General features: G+C 33.2%; 1 protein-coding gene across 1 annotated transcript in view; it reads left to right on the plus strand.

Annotated features, from left to right (window-relative positions):
• The window catches only part of LOC141508186 (cytoplasmic dynein 2 heavy chain 1-like), a 203,033-nt gene that overhangs the window by 72,285 nt on the left and 115,822 nt on the right, over nucleotides 1-14,926 (plus strand). The gene's annotated exons all lie outside the window — the stretch shown is intronic.

Consider the following 14,926-nt stretch of genomic DNA (forward strand, 5'->3'; position numbering starts at 1 on the left):
GGCAAAATAGTTATTGAATTGATCATTGAACATTGATCCCCTCCTGAAAAGGTTCCCAAAATGAACACATCAAGGAATATTGTGGCCAAATTCCAGAACTATCAGATAAAATAGAAAATCCTGCAAGCAGCCAGAAAGAAACAATTTAGATACCAAGAAGCCACAATAAGGATTACACAGAACTTGACTGCATCAACATTAAGGGATCAAAGGACCTGGAATACAATATTTCAAAGAGCAAAGGAGATTGGAATGTTTCCAAAAATTCACTATCCTGCAAAACTGAACCTTTTCTTCCAGTGGAAAAGATGTACATTTAACAAAATAAGAGACTTCCAACTTTTTCCTGATGAAAAGACCAGAGCTAAATAGAAAATTTGGACTTCAAAGAAGAGACTCAAGAGACATATGAAAAAGTTTAAAAGGGAAAAGAAAAACCAATTGCTATCAAATAAGATGAAATTGGCTACATCCCCACTGGGGAGAAAGATTCTCATAACTCATGAGAACTGTAACTTTATTAGAATATACTTAGCCAGAAGTAATGGACACTCATGACTTCTTTGTGACTTAGATAGAAAGATTTTAAAAACACTATCTCCTTAAAAAGTGTGTGTGTGGGGGAGTAAAGAGACCAGAGGATGGAGGAGATTGAATGGGGTAAATCACATTACATGAAGAGTTACAAATGACCTACTGCAATAGAGGGGAAGAAGGGAGGAGGTGGGAACTGCCAGAATCTTACTCTCATCATATTTGGCTCAAAGAAAGATTAACATAAACATACTCAGTTAAGTTAAGAAACATATATTACCTTTCAAGTATTAAAAAGGGAAAGGGGAAGGGGGAAGGGGGGAGGGAAAAGGGGAGCTAACAAGAAAGGGAAGGAAGAAGGGGCAAAGAGAAAGGGGAAAGATAGGGGAGGAGGGTGGATATAAAGGGACAACCAGCCAAAGGAGGCTACATTCAGAAATTAAATACTGGGAATATAAACAAAGTGAAAAAAAGAGGAACAATACAAACAGAAGGAAGATAGCCTGGAGGGCAATAAAGAGTAATTATAGCTTTGAATGTGAATGGGATGAACTCTTCCATAAAATGTAAGCAAATAGCAGAGTGGATTAAAAACCAGAATCCTACAATATGCTGCTTACAAGAAAGTCATTTGAAGCAGAGAGATACATGTAGAGTAAAGGTAAAAGGTTGAAACAGAATTTATTTTGATTCAGCTGAAGTGAAAAAGGAAGGGGTGGCAATCCTTATCTCAGATGAAGCAGCTGCTAAAATAAATCTCATTAAAAGAGATAAGGAAGATGTGTGGCCTTGGGTAAGCCATTTGCCTTGCAAAAAAACCTAAAAAAAGAGATAAGGAAGGAAACCATATCCTCTTAAAAGGTACCATAGACAATGAAGCAATTACAATATTAAATATCTGTTCACCAAGTGGTATGGCATCCAAATTCTTAGAGAAGAAGCCGAATAAGTTACATGAAGACATAAACAGAAAATGGTGGGACATCTCTCCCTCTCTGATTTAGATAAATTCCACCATAAAATAAACAAGAAGGAAGTTAAGGAGGTAAATAGAAAGTTAGAAAACCTAGACATGATAGACCTTTGGAGAAAATTGAATGGGGATAAAAGGAATATACTTTTTTTCCTGCAGTATATGGCAAAAAATTGACCATGTTCTATGGCATAAAAACTTTATAATCAAATGCAGAAAGACAGAAATACTGAATACCTCCTTCTCAGATCATAATGCAAAAAAAAAAAATCACATGCAATAATGAGCCATGGAGAGTCAGACCTAAAACTAATAGGAAACTAAATAACTTCATTTTAAAGAGTGAATGGATCAAAGAACAAATTATAGAGAGAATTAATGATTTCACCTTAGATAATGACAATAGCGAGACAACATACCAAAACTTATGGGATACAGCCAAGGCTAACGTTATTAGGGGATATATCTTTAACTGTTTACATGAATAAAATAGAGAAAGAGGAAATCATTGAACTAAACTTGCAACTAAAAAAAATTAGAGAAAGAACAAATCAGAAACTCCCAATGAAATACTAAATTAATAATTCAAATTAAAGGAGAATTTAATAAAATTGAAAGGTAGAAAACTATTGAATTAACAAATAAAACCAAGAGTTGGTTTGATTAAAAAAAAGACAGAGGAAAATCAAATTACTAGTGTCATAAATGAAAATGGTGAACCAATGTGGAGGAAATTAAAATAATAATTTGGAATTATTTTGTCCAACTCTATGCCAATAAATTTGATAATCTAAGTGAAATGGATGAATATTTATGAAAATAGAAGTTTCCCAGGTTAAATGAAAAGGGAATTAAAGACATAAATAACCCTATCTCAGAAAAAGAAATTCAACAAGCTCTCATTGAACTCCATAAGGAAAAATCTCCAGGGCCAGATGGATTCACAAGTGAATTCTATCAAGTATTTAAGGAACAATTGGTTTTAATTCTCTATAAGCTCTTTGGAAAAATATGCAAAGATGGAACTCTGCATAACTCCTTCTATGACACCATTATGGTGCTGATACCTATACCAGGAAGAGTCAAAACAGAGAAAGAAAATTATAGAACAATTTCCCTAATGATTATAGATTCAAAAATATTTAATAAAATCTTACAAGTTATCACTATGATGAAGCAGAACTTATCCCAGGAATACAGGGTTGGTTCAATATTAGGAAAACTGTTAGTATAATTGACTTAACAGAAATCATATGGTTATCTCAATAGATGCTGAATCAAAATAATCCTACTAAAAACACTGGAGAGCATAGGAATAAATAGATTAGAATGATAAGTAGTATCTATCTGAAAGTATTATATGCAATGGGGATGAGCTAGAGGTATTCCCAATAAGATCAGGAATAAAACGAGGATGCCGGGTTATCACTATTACTACTCAATATTATATTAGACAAGTTAGCTTCAGCAATAAGAGAAGAGAAAGAAATTGAAGAATTTAGAATTAGAAGGAAGAAAGAAAACTTTAACTCTTTACAGATGACATGATGGTATACCTAGAAAATCCTAAAAAATCATCCAAAAAACTACTAGCAACAATTAGCAACTTTAGAAAAGTTGCAGGATATAAAATAAACCCACATATATCCTAAGCATTTCTACATATTACTAGCAAGATAAACAGCAACAAGAGCTAGAAGGAGAAATTCCATTTAAAGTAACTTCAGACAATATAAAATACTTTGGAGTCTGCCTTCCAAGGAAGACTCAGAAACTTTATGAAAACAATTATAAAACACTTTTCACAGAAATAAAATCAGATGTAAATACCTGGGCAAATATCAACTGCTCATGGATAGAGTAAACTAATATAATAAAAATGACAATTCTATCTAAATTAAACTAGTGCCTTTCCAATCATACTTCCACAAATTATTTTAATGAGCTTGAAAAAATTATAAGTAAATTCATGTGAAGAAACAAAAAGTCAAGAATATCCAGGGATTTAATGAAAAAAAGTGCAAAAGAAGGTGGCTTAGCCTTAACAGATCTAAAATTATATTATAAAGCATCACTCTTCACATCTGTCTGGTATTGGCTAAGAAATAGAGTGGTAGATCAGTGGAATAGATAAGGTGCAAAAGAGACATAAGGAAATGATTATAGTAATCTGCTGTTTGATAAACCCATAGAGTCCAGTGTCTGGGATAAGAACTCTCTCTTCAATACAGACTGTTGGGAAAATTGGAAGTTAGTATGACAAACTTGAATTAGACCAACACCTCACACCCTATACCAACATAAGATCAAAATGGTATAGGATTTAGACATAAAAGACAATATTACAAGCAAACTAGGAGATCAAAGATTAGTTTATCAGATATATGGAAAGGAAAGCAGTTTATGCCCAAGGAAAAGGTGGAGAACATCATTAAAAACAAATTAGATAATTTTGATTACATTAAATTAAAAAGCTTTTACATAAACAAAATCACTGTAACCAAGATCAAAAGAAATGTACTAAATTGGGAGACAATTTTTACAACTAGTATTTCTGACAAAGGACTCATTTCTAAAATATACAGAGAACTGAGTCAAATTTTAAAAAAAACCAAGCCATTCCCCAGTTGACAAATGGTCAAAGGATGTGCAGAGGCAATTTACAAATGAGAAAATCAAAGTTATCCATAGTCTTATGAAAAATTTCTCTAAATCATTATTGATTAGAAAAATGCAAATTAAAGCAGCTCTGAGGTACCACCTCACACCTCTCAGATTAGCCAATATGACCAGAAAAGTGATCAATTTGGGAAGGAATAAAGGAAATCTGGAATACTAATGCATTGTTGTTGGAGCTGTGAACTCATCCATCCTTTCTGGAGAGCAATTTGCAATTACACCCAAAGGGCAATAAAAATGTGCATACCCTTTGATCCTGCAATACCACTACTGGGTCCTATACCCTGAAGAGATTATGAAAAGGGGTAAAAACATCCCTTGTACAAGAATATTTATAGCAGTTCTGTTTGTGGTGGCAAAGAATTGGAAATCAAGTGAATGCCCATCAAATGTCCCCAGCCAATTGGGAGTGGCTGAACAAATTGTGGTATATGTATGTTATGGAACATTTTTCTTTTATTAGAAACCAAGAGGAAGGGATTTCAGAGAAGCCTGGAAAGACTTATAAACTGATGTTGAGCAAGAGGAGCAGCTCCAGAGTACCTGTGACAGAGAATGCCACCTGTATACAGAGTGGAGTTTAAACAAAGACCAAAGTCTATTACCTTCAATTTTTTTTTAAAAAGTGTCATGTACAACATAATTTTGCTATCTCTAATATTTCATTTTCTCTCTCAACACATTCAGTTTCTATCACTATATAGAGTAGGTATGCTGTGGGGCAGTCTCCTACTAGGAGGCTGCCCCACAATATAGCATGGAAACAATGTAAAGATTATCAGACTCCCTTCTGTGGGCGGAATGTGGGGAGAGAAAGGAGGGTGGGAGAAAAATTGTAAAATTCAAAACCTTACAAAAATGATAGGTAGAAGTTTCTATATAATATAATTGGAAAACTAATAACATATTTTTAAAAAGCATTATATTACCCTTTGATACTTAAAATAAACTTGCACATTATATGTTTTTGTTCCCATTTTTAAAATGAGGTATATGCAAGTCATAGAATATGAATAACTTGTCCAAGGTTATATAGCTGCCAAATTGAAACACAATTCAAATCTAGGTCTTCCTAACTCCAACGTTTAGTCAAGTTAATAGAGGGAGCACAGAATTACTAATCTGTTTTGAAGGAGTGCCTATTTTCTGCTCAAGATCACAAGGAGATGGCAAAACTTCACCCTTGTCTCTAACTCTTCACTTGTGAAACATTTCTGGTTTGTTTGAAAGTTTGACTAATAATGTTACTCTTATTGTAGCCATTATACTCATCCATATCCACCTAAGTGTTTTTAGAATGCAAATTTTATTTAGCATCATTTTCACAGCTTCAGAACTAAATTACCCTCTCATTTAAATGTTATAATGCATGTAATGGAGCATAATATGACTCCAAGTCACTTGCAAATCTAATTTGACTTAAAAAAAATTAGTAAGGAAAGTAGTCAGGCCTTCAGTGTGCATGTGTCTATGTATCTACACACACACACATATATATAGGTATTGCTTGTAGGAAAACATTAACAGCAAATATGTGGAATTGGAAATGTCAGGAGCAGCAAGTTAAACTAATTTGACTCAAGTATATCATGTTGGGCAGAGGTATCAAACACAGCACATGCCTCAAAGCTCTGATGAGAACAAAATTAAAATATAATTAGTCAATTTTAACAAAAATAATAAAAATGGAATAAAACATAGATGATATTAATTGGTGGTTTTCTTGAGTCAATATGCAGCAAGAAGGGATAGGGAATAGTAGAAAGAGCTTTGGAAGCATGTTTCAGAGCTGGACCTGACTCAGGTCAGTGTCATAGTAGTTTCTATTTGAAATAGAAATAGAATGAGGCACTCATATATCATGCATTGGTTTAATAAAGGGAGTTCACTTAGGCAAAGTAGGAGAAAGCTATTCAATAAGTATATATTGAAAACACCTTGAGATGAATCATTTGACTTGAAACTTATATGCTTGAGTTGCCCATCATTTTCCATCAGCATCACATTGGAGCATGTCTAGAACCCTTCATGGTTGCTGTATTCAGGAAACCAGAAATTTATGCCAGTGGCCTGAGTCTTTATCTTTTGATACATCCAAATCTCAAGGACTATTATAAATTATTCTAACTTGCATGGGAAAAAGAGTTAGGTATTGTTTTTATCCCAAAGGGGATGTTGACTCAAACTAATGGAATTATATCATAGAATCTTAGATTTGGAAAGAACTTTTAAAAAAAAATTCTTTTTCAATTTATATCTAAACAGAAATCTCTATTTAACCAACCAGAAGTCATTCAGTCTCTGAAGACTTTCTACCAAGTCAGCCTGTTTCACTTTTGGACAACACTGGTTAGGAAGATTTTTCTTATATAAGAAACCAAAAATTTATAACAAACCTAAAATCCGTACTCCTTCAAATAATCGAAGATAATTACATCATCTCTTTTCCAGGCATCTCAGATCTCCAGGTTTCTTCAATTAATTGTTCTTATGGGTATGGATTTGAGAATATTTCCTACAGAATGTCCCTGAGTCCTCTTTTGGTCTTTTTGTGGATACAATAATATTAGCATTTACTCCTTGAGCAGACAAATACTTAAATGATTTACTTTTAATTTGCCGAATTTTAAGGCTTTGTAGACTAAGAAAAAAATAAAAAACACTCCTTTCTTCTGGGCTGAAGTGGATAATAGAACCACAGACAAAAGAATAAATTATATGGGCAAAGTATAGAAAGTAGAAACAAATGTTTAAAATTTCCTTTGGTTAAATAAAATATGATGATGATGATGATGATGATGATGATGATGATGATGATGATGATGATAGATTGAGATGAGGGGATATCTAGGTAGAAGAGATGGCTCCTGAGGAACCTTAAACTCTTGAAAACAAACTCAGTAAAAACTCTTGCCTGGCACTTGGAGCATTTCACAATTTAGCTTCAATGTATCTTTCCAACTCTATTATCTATTAATTGCCTTCCATGCACTCTGGAGTCCAGAGATAATAGACCTTTCTTCCTTCCATGACTCCTGGGCTGTGTCTCTCATGCCCCAAATGCACTCCTTCCTCATCTCTGCCTTTGACATTCCATGGTTTCCTTCAAAGTCATATCAAGGTCAGCTATGATCGACTCATTTCTTCTCAACAGTACCGACATCAAAGACAATTCCAAAAGACTTGTGATGGAAAATACCATTCATATTCAGAGAAAGAACTATGGAATCTGAAAGCAGACCCAAGCATACTATTTTCCTTTTTTTAAATTTGTTTTTTGTTTTTTCTCATTTTTTTTCTATTTTGTTCCGATACATCTTGCACAAAATGAACTTGGAAATATGTTTACCATGATTGTATATGTCCAAACTTTATTAGATTACTTGCTGTTTTGAGTAGGAAAGAGGAAAAGGGAGGCAGGAAAAAATGAAGTTCTCAAAAACTTACCAAAAATGAAATACAATTTTTTTTTGCTTTAAGTTTTATTTTTTGAGTTTTACATTTTTTCCCCAATCTTACTTTCCCACCCACCCACACAGAAGGCAGTTTGCCAGTCTTTACATTGTTTCTATGGTATACATTGATCCAAATTGAATGTGATGAAAGAGAAATTATATACTTAAGGAAGAAACATAGTATAAGATATAGCAAGATCAGACACTAAGATATCAGTTCCCCCCCCTCTAAATTAAAGGTAATAGTCCTTGGTCATTGTTCAAACTCTATAGTTCTTTCTCTGGATAACAATGGTATTCTCCATTGCAGACAGCCCCAAATTGTCCCTGATTATTGCACTGATGGAATGAGAGAGTCCATCAAGATTGATCATCATCCCCATGTTGCTGTTAGGGTGTACAGTGTTTTTCTGGTTCTGCTCATGTCACTCATCATCAGTTCATGCAAATTCCTCTAGGCTTCCCTGAATTCTCATCCCTCCTGGCTTCTAATAGAACAATAGTGTTCCATCACACACACACACACACCACAGTTTGCTAAGCCATTCCCCAGTTGAAGGGCATGTATTTGATTTACAATTCTTTGCCACTACAAACAAGACTGCTATGAATATTTTTGTACAAGTGTTGTTTTTACTCTTTTTCATCATCTCTTCAGGGTATAGACAGACCCAGGAGTGGTATTGCTGGATCAAAGGGTATGCACATTTTTGTTGCCCTTTGGGCATAGTTCCAAATTTCTCTCCAGGAAAGGTTGGATGAGTTCACAGTTCCATCAACAATGTAATAGTGTCCTAGATTTCCCACAACCCTTCCCACAATGATCATTATCCTTTCTTGTCATATTGATCAGTCTGAGAGGTGTGAGGTGGTACCTCAGAGAAACTTTAATTTGCATTTTTCTAATCAGTAATGATTTAGAGCAATTTTTCATATGGCTATGGATTGCTTTGATCTCCTCATCTGTAAATTGCCTTTGCATATCCTTTGACCATTTGTCAATTGGGGAATGGCTTTTTTTTTTAAATTTGACTCAGTTCTATGTATATTTTAGAAATGAGACCTTTGTCAGAAACATTAATTGTGAATATTGTTTCCCAGTTTACTACATTTCTTTTGATCTTGTTACAGTGGTTTTGTCTGTGCCAAAGCTTTTTAATTTAATGTAGTCAAAATCATCTAGTTTCTTTTTATTGATGTTCTCCATCTCTTCCTTAGTCATAAACTGCTTCCCTTTCCATAGATCTGACAGGTAAACTACTTCTTGATCTTCTAGTTTGCATATAATATTATTTTTTATGTCTAAATCCTTTATCCATTGGAATCTTATCTTGGTATAGGGTGTGAGGTGTTGGTCTAATCTAAGTTTCTTCCATACTACCAATTTTCCCAGCAGTTTTTATTGAAGAGAGAGTTTTTATCCCAATAGCTGGACTCTTTGGGTTTTATCAAACAGCATATTACTATAATCATTTCCTGATGTCTCTTTTGCACCTTATCTATTCCATTGATCCACCGCCCTATTTCTTAGCCAATACCAGACAGTTGTGATGAGTGATGCTTTATAATATAATTTTAGATCTGGTAAGGCTAAGCCACCTTCTTTTGTACTTTTTTTCATTGAATCCCTGGAATTTCTTGACTTTTTATTTCTCCATATGAATTTTAACTTACAACTTTTTCTAACTCATTAAAGTAAATTTTTTTGAATTTTGATTGGTATGGCACTAAACAAGTTGTTTAGTTTTGGTAGAATTGTCATTTTTATTATATTAGCTCAACCTATCCATGAGCAGTTGATATTTTCCCAGTTATTTAAATCTGATTTAATTTGTGTAAGAAGTGTTTTGTAATTTTTTCAAAAAGTTTCTGAGTCTGCCTTGGTAAATAGACTCCCAGATATTTTATACTGTCTGAATTTACTTTGAATGGGATTTCTCTTTCTAGCTCTTCCTGCTGTATCTTGCTAGTCATATATAGAAAAGTTGAGGATTTATGAGGGTTTAATTTTATATCCTGCAACTTTGCTAAAATTGGTAATTGTTTCCAGTAATTTTTTGGATGATTTCTTGGGATTCTCTATACCATCATGTCATATTCAAAGAGTGAGAGTTTTGTTTCTTCCTTCCCAATTCTAATTCCTTCAGTTTCTTTTTCTTCTTTGACTGCTGAAGCTAACATTTCTAATACAATATTGAATAGTAGTGGTGATAATGGCATCCTTGTTTCACCCCTGATCTTACTGAGAATGCCTCTAGTCTCTCCCCATTGAATATAATGCATGTTGCTGGTTTCAGATAGATACTGCTTATTATTTTAAGAAACAGTCCATTTATTTCTACGGTCCCTAGTGTTTTTAGTAGGAATGGGTGCTGTATTCAAAATTTTTAAAAAAAAAATTCATATCAAGCACCACTTTCTACATGGAGTGCTTCTCAGTCACTCCCTAGTGTTTATTTTATTTATTTTTAAATTATATTTTAATAGCATTTCATTTTTCCAATTACATGTAAAAAGAGTTTGCAACCTTCATTTTTGTAAAATTTTTATTATTCAAAATTTTCTCCCTCTCCCCCATTTCCCTCATCCCTAACACAGCATGCCCTTCAATATAGGTTACACGTGTACAATCATATTGAATAAATTTCCATTTTGTTCTTGTAGTGGAAGAAGAATCAGAACATAACAGGAAAACAATGAGAAAGAAAAAACAAGAAATATTTTAAAAGTGAAAACAGCATACTTTGTTCTACATACAGACTCCATAGTTCTTTCTCTGAATGTGAATGGCATTTTCCATCACAAATCTTTTAGAATAGTATTTGATCATTGCATTGCTGAGAGTCTATCATAGTTGATTATCACACAGTGTTGTTACTGTATGTAATGTTATTCTGGTTTTGCTCATGTCACTCAGCATCTTTTCATGTAAGTCTTCACAGGTTTTTCTGAAACCTGCCTGCTCATTGTTTCTTACACAACAATAATATTCCATCATATTCACATACTACAACTTGTTCAGCTATTCTCCAAATGATGGACATCTTCTCAATTTCCAATTCTTTTCTCCTGCAAACAGAGCTTCTATAAATATTTTTGTACATGTGGATCCTTTTCCACTTTTTTGATCTTGTTGGGATACTGATGTAATAATGGTATTGCTTTATAAAAGAATATGCAGAGTTTCATAGCTTCTTGGACCTATTTCCAAATTGCTCTCCAGAATAGTTGCATCTGTGAGATTCTTTTCTGAGTTTGTAGAAAGAAAGACAAGAGGTCATAACTCATAATCACACCTTTTTTGGGGTCATCTACAAGCTTTAACTTAACTATTGTAACTCTAAATGTGAAATGCTACAGCAGAAACTGAATCTTAACAGTTTCAACATTCTTGCCTAAAAAAAAAGTGAAACCAGAAGCCAAATGTAAGTCTGTCTCCAAAGTACTCTAAGAAGAAGCAGAAAAAGGAGTTAGCAGATCTTTTATTATATGTGTTAAAGCATAAAGAACATCATTTTCAGAGGACACTTAGCTGTTTAGGGGATTATAGTGATTACTATAATTGAAAATATACTACTATTGAATTGCATCTCTTCCTCCTTTTCATTAGAAAAGTAGAAGATTCTGGGCATAATATATTAGATAGGATACCACAGTCACTCTGTAAGTTGATTTTGCTTAATTATTTTGGTGACATTAATTTAAAAGTGGAGAAAGGGAGGAGTGATATTTTTGTTGTTACTGTTTAAGAGTAAGAAGTGAGAGAGGCTAAAGGCTTCTAGTCAAATCAGCAAAGTGATGTCTATGTAATGACCATACTTTCTTCAAGAAAAGATTTCTAATGTTTTAGACATGGTGAGCATCAAATTATTTTAAAATAATGAAACTAATTATATTGTAATATTCTGGAAAACTGAGAAGATATGGCATGAAATTTAGGAAACTCCAGCTTGATTTTATTGCATAAGCTATTAAAGCCAAAAATGCAGCTAAAAGGACATCACAGTTTCCAAATATGAATTCAAAGTTTCTAAACAGCTCTGGCCTTTGTTAGCAAAAATGCTTGGAGGCCATTAGAGAAAATGAGTGAGTAGGGAAAAAACTATTGTTCAAATAATGAAAACTAAAGATTAATGAGTGGATTGCTTTGCAGTGTCAAAAGATCTGAACTTTCTGGAACATGTTGGGTAGATTCCTTTTCATGGATTGATGAGACACATAGACAAATATTCTGGCCAGGCTTGACAGGCATAGATGGGTTGGGTTCTGCAGTGTGGGAAGCAGTACCCTTGAATAGTAGATCACAGGTATAGAAAAATATATTCTACTAAATAGAATAAAGTATCCTTTGCCTTGACTATGTTGTGTCACATGGTTTTTCCAATCTTGGACCTACCTCACAGGATTTTCTGAGGCAATTTTTTTAATAAATCTTGACACTATAGATATACATGAGTTTCTTTAATGAAAATCTTAACTATAAACACTAGATAAAATATTACAATTGATAGAAGTTGCAAATTTGCATTTTAACACAATTGCAATTTTCCTAATTTTTAGAAGATAACTGCATTTGTTCCTATGTGAAAATTTATTGCAAAAAATTATGAATTGAATTAATTAGAAATATTAATGCTATATATTATAAATGATAGGTAGTAAAAATTCTAGTAAATGTTTTATTTTAGTCACTCAGGATAGTTTCAGTGGGTACCTTAAATGACTTCTGATGATAAGAATGATAAATTATTTTCAATGGTAAATATTTTACTTAAAGTTATAATTTTACTTTCATTTAAAAAATGAATTCCTTGTTCCTTGATAAATGTTTCATTCAGATTCTTATTTGTTTTCTGTCGTGTTTGACAAATTTAAACAAGAATAAGTGATAGCAAATGTTGCAAAAGTTAAAATAGCACTTCCTCTGACTACCAACTAGTGATGCTTTGTGGTCTAGCAAGTCTGATAAATTAGTTGCTGTTATAAGGTTCAGCTAAAGAAAATGAAAATAATTTATCAGAGAAACATAAGAAAATGAAACACTGTATCATCACAATTTTTAAGATTAGAAAATCAATCAAAACCTTCAGAAGTAACTTGAGTATAACTATATGATTGTGGATGTTTAACAATTAAGTAGTGCATTCATTCCAAAAGATTAATGGGGCTCATTTTTATTACAAATTTGTCACTATGAGAACTAGGAAAACAGGAAGTGATGTACAATGTGTTAAAAAAAATGGATAACAACCAACATCTTTCCTGATGTTAAAACAGAAAACTAGTAAGCATGTTGTATTCAATGAATACTCATCTTTGATATATTAATTTATGAAAGTATGTCTTTCTCTTTGCATCTTTATATTCCAAGTATATCTCAATTATATTATAATAGATAGAGTATGAATATGTTTTGAGAATAATTACTAAAGATTTGGGTCAGGTTCCATATATTTACATACTATGACCACAAGTCCTCAAGCCCATATTAATTATTCCAACATAAAATTAAGGATAGTTCTTGGATAAATTATTTAAATTACAAATGAATTTTAAAACAATGAAATTTAAAACAATTTCACCTTTAAAAATGTTAATGAACTGTCTGGATCACAATACTTTAAAGCTATTTATGATCTAATTCATGGCCTCATGGGGGATAAATTTAACACTGGAAATGACCTTAGAGGTCATATAGTCCAAACCACTTATTTGACAAAAGAGAAATTGCGTCCCAAAGAGTAAAGGCATTTGCCCTAGGTAATATTTTTTGCTTTTCTTTTCTTTTTTTTTTGGTAAGGCAATGGGGTTAAGTGACTTGTCCAAGGTCACACAGCTAGGTAATTATTATTACATGTCTGAGGCCAGATTTGAACTCAGGTCCTCCTGGGTTGGTGCTCTATCCACTGTGCCACCTAGCTGCCCCAGTGTCCTAGGTAATACTGGTAGAAAGTTATAGAATTGCAAGGCAGCTCTAGACTGTGGGACTCCAGACTCATATTTCCCAGTACATTGACTCACCATCAAACATATTTAATTTGCGTGTATATGTGGCAGCTGTCATAGATAACAATGGAAACTGTTCATCTACAAGCCAAATAGGCCCTGATAGTATCATTTAAGAAGTAATCTTTACATGCAAAGAATCTGATGGTAAACAGTAGATAGACATTTTTATATCAATATGCCTTGGATGTTAGAACTTCAAATGTTTATGTTTCAAATAATGCCTACAAATTTTAGTAATTATGTTGAACTTTTCTAAAACATTTATCAGCCCTTTTGTTATCTTCATCTTTCCATGTTTTTTAAAAATGATTTCTATGGTTCTTTAAGTTTACATGCTTTAACTTATATTAGTAATAGTATATTGATAAAGACCCATACTATAGTGCCATTAGGTGGCATAGTAGATAGAGTGCTAGCCCTGGAATCAGGAGGACCTATGTTCAAATTCAGCTTCCAGCAATTGATTCATACTAGTTGTGTGACCTTGAGCAAGTACTTCATCCCATTACACCCCCCCCCAAATTTTTTTAAAAAGAAAAAAAGATCCATAACATAGAACTAAGCCTAAAGTAACTGTGGTCAAAATTATTCATTAGATGGTGACCAATTTTCTGAGTGAAAGAAATTGATAAAGACAAGTTCTTCAGCAAAAGATATGTGATCTAACTTTCCATCCATGTTAAAAGCCTTTCCACTTTTGTTAGACCTTTCAGAATTTAGTTATTTGCTGACAGATGTAATCTTTAAGAAACCAGGGTCACCATCATACTATGTAAGGCATCAAAATAAGAATGTAGGAAAAGGTGCACTCTATTGTCCTTCAACATTTAGAAATAATTTAATTAAAATGATGGAATCTTCCATTTAAGTAGGAATTACTTCACTGTAGCATAGAGGTAAATAAATTCTTGAAACTTATAATAGAAGTATGTAAGTTTCGGCTGAGTCTTCTAATCTGGGAGAATGTTGCCAATGGGTTCAGCAATGGACTGCATATTTTTCTGTGATCCATTGTGAAATTTATCACTGGAATATTGGCCAACTAGTGGTGATCATTTTTGGTCACTGTTCCATTTGCTAAGTAATCTATAAAGATATTTTGATCTTCATTTTTTTTTTTGCAAGGCAAATGGGGTTAAGTGGTTTGCCCAAGGCCACACAGCTAGGTAATTATTAAGTGTCTGAGGCCAGATTTGAACTCAGGTACTCCTCACTCCAGAGCTGGTGCCCTATCCACTGTGCCACCTAGCCGCCCCTTGATCTTCATTTGTAGAGT

Source organism: Macrotis lagotis, chromosome 1 (genome assembly GCF_037893015.1).
Source record: "Macrotis lagotis isolate mMagLag1 chromosome 1, bilby.v1.9.chrom.fasta, whole genome shotgun sequence".
NCBI classification, from domain to species: Eukaryota; Metazoa; Chordata; class Mammalia; order Peramelemorphia; family Peramelidae; genus Macrotis; species Macrotis lagotis.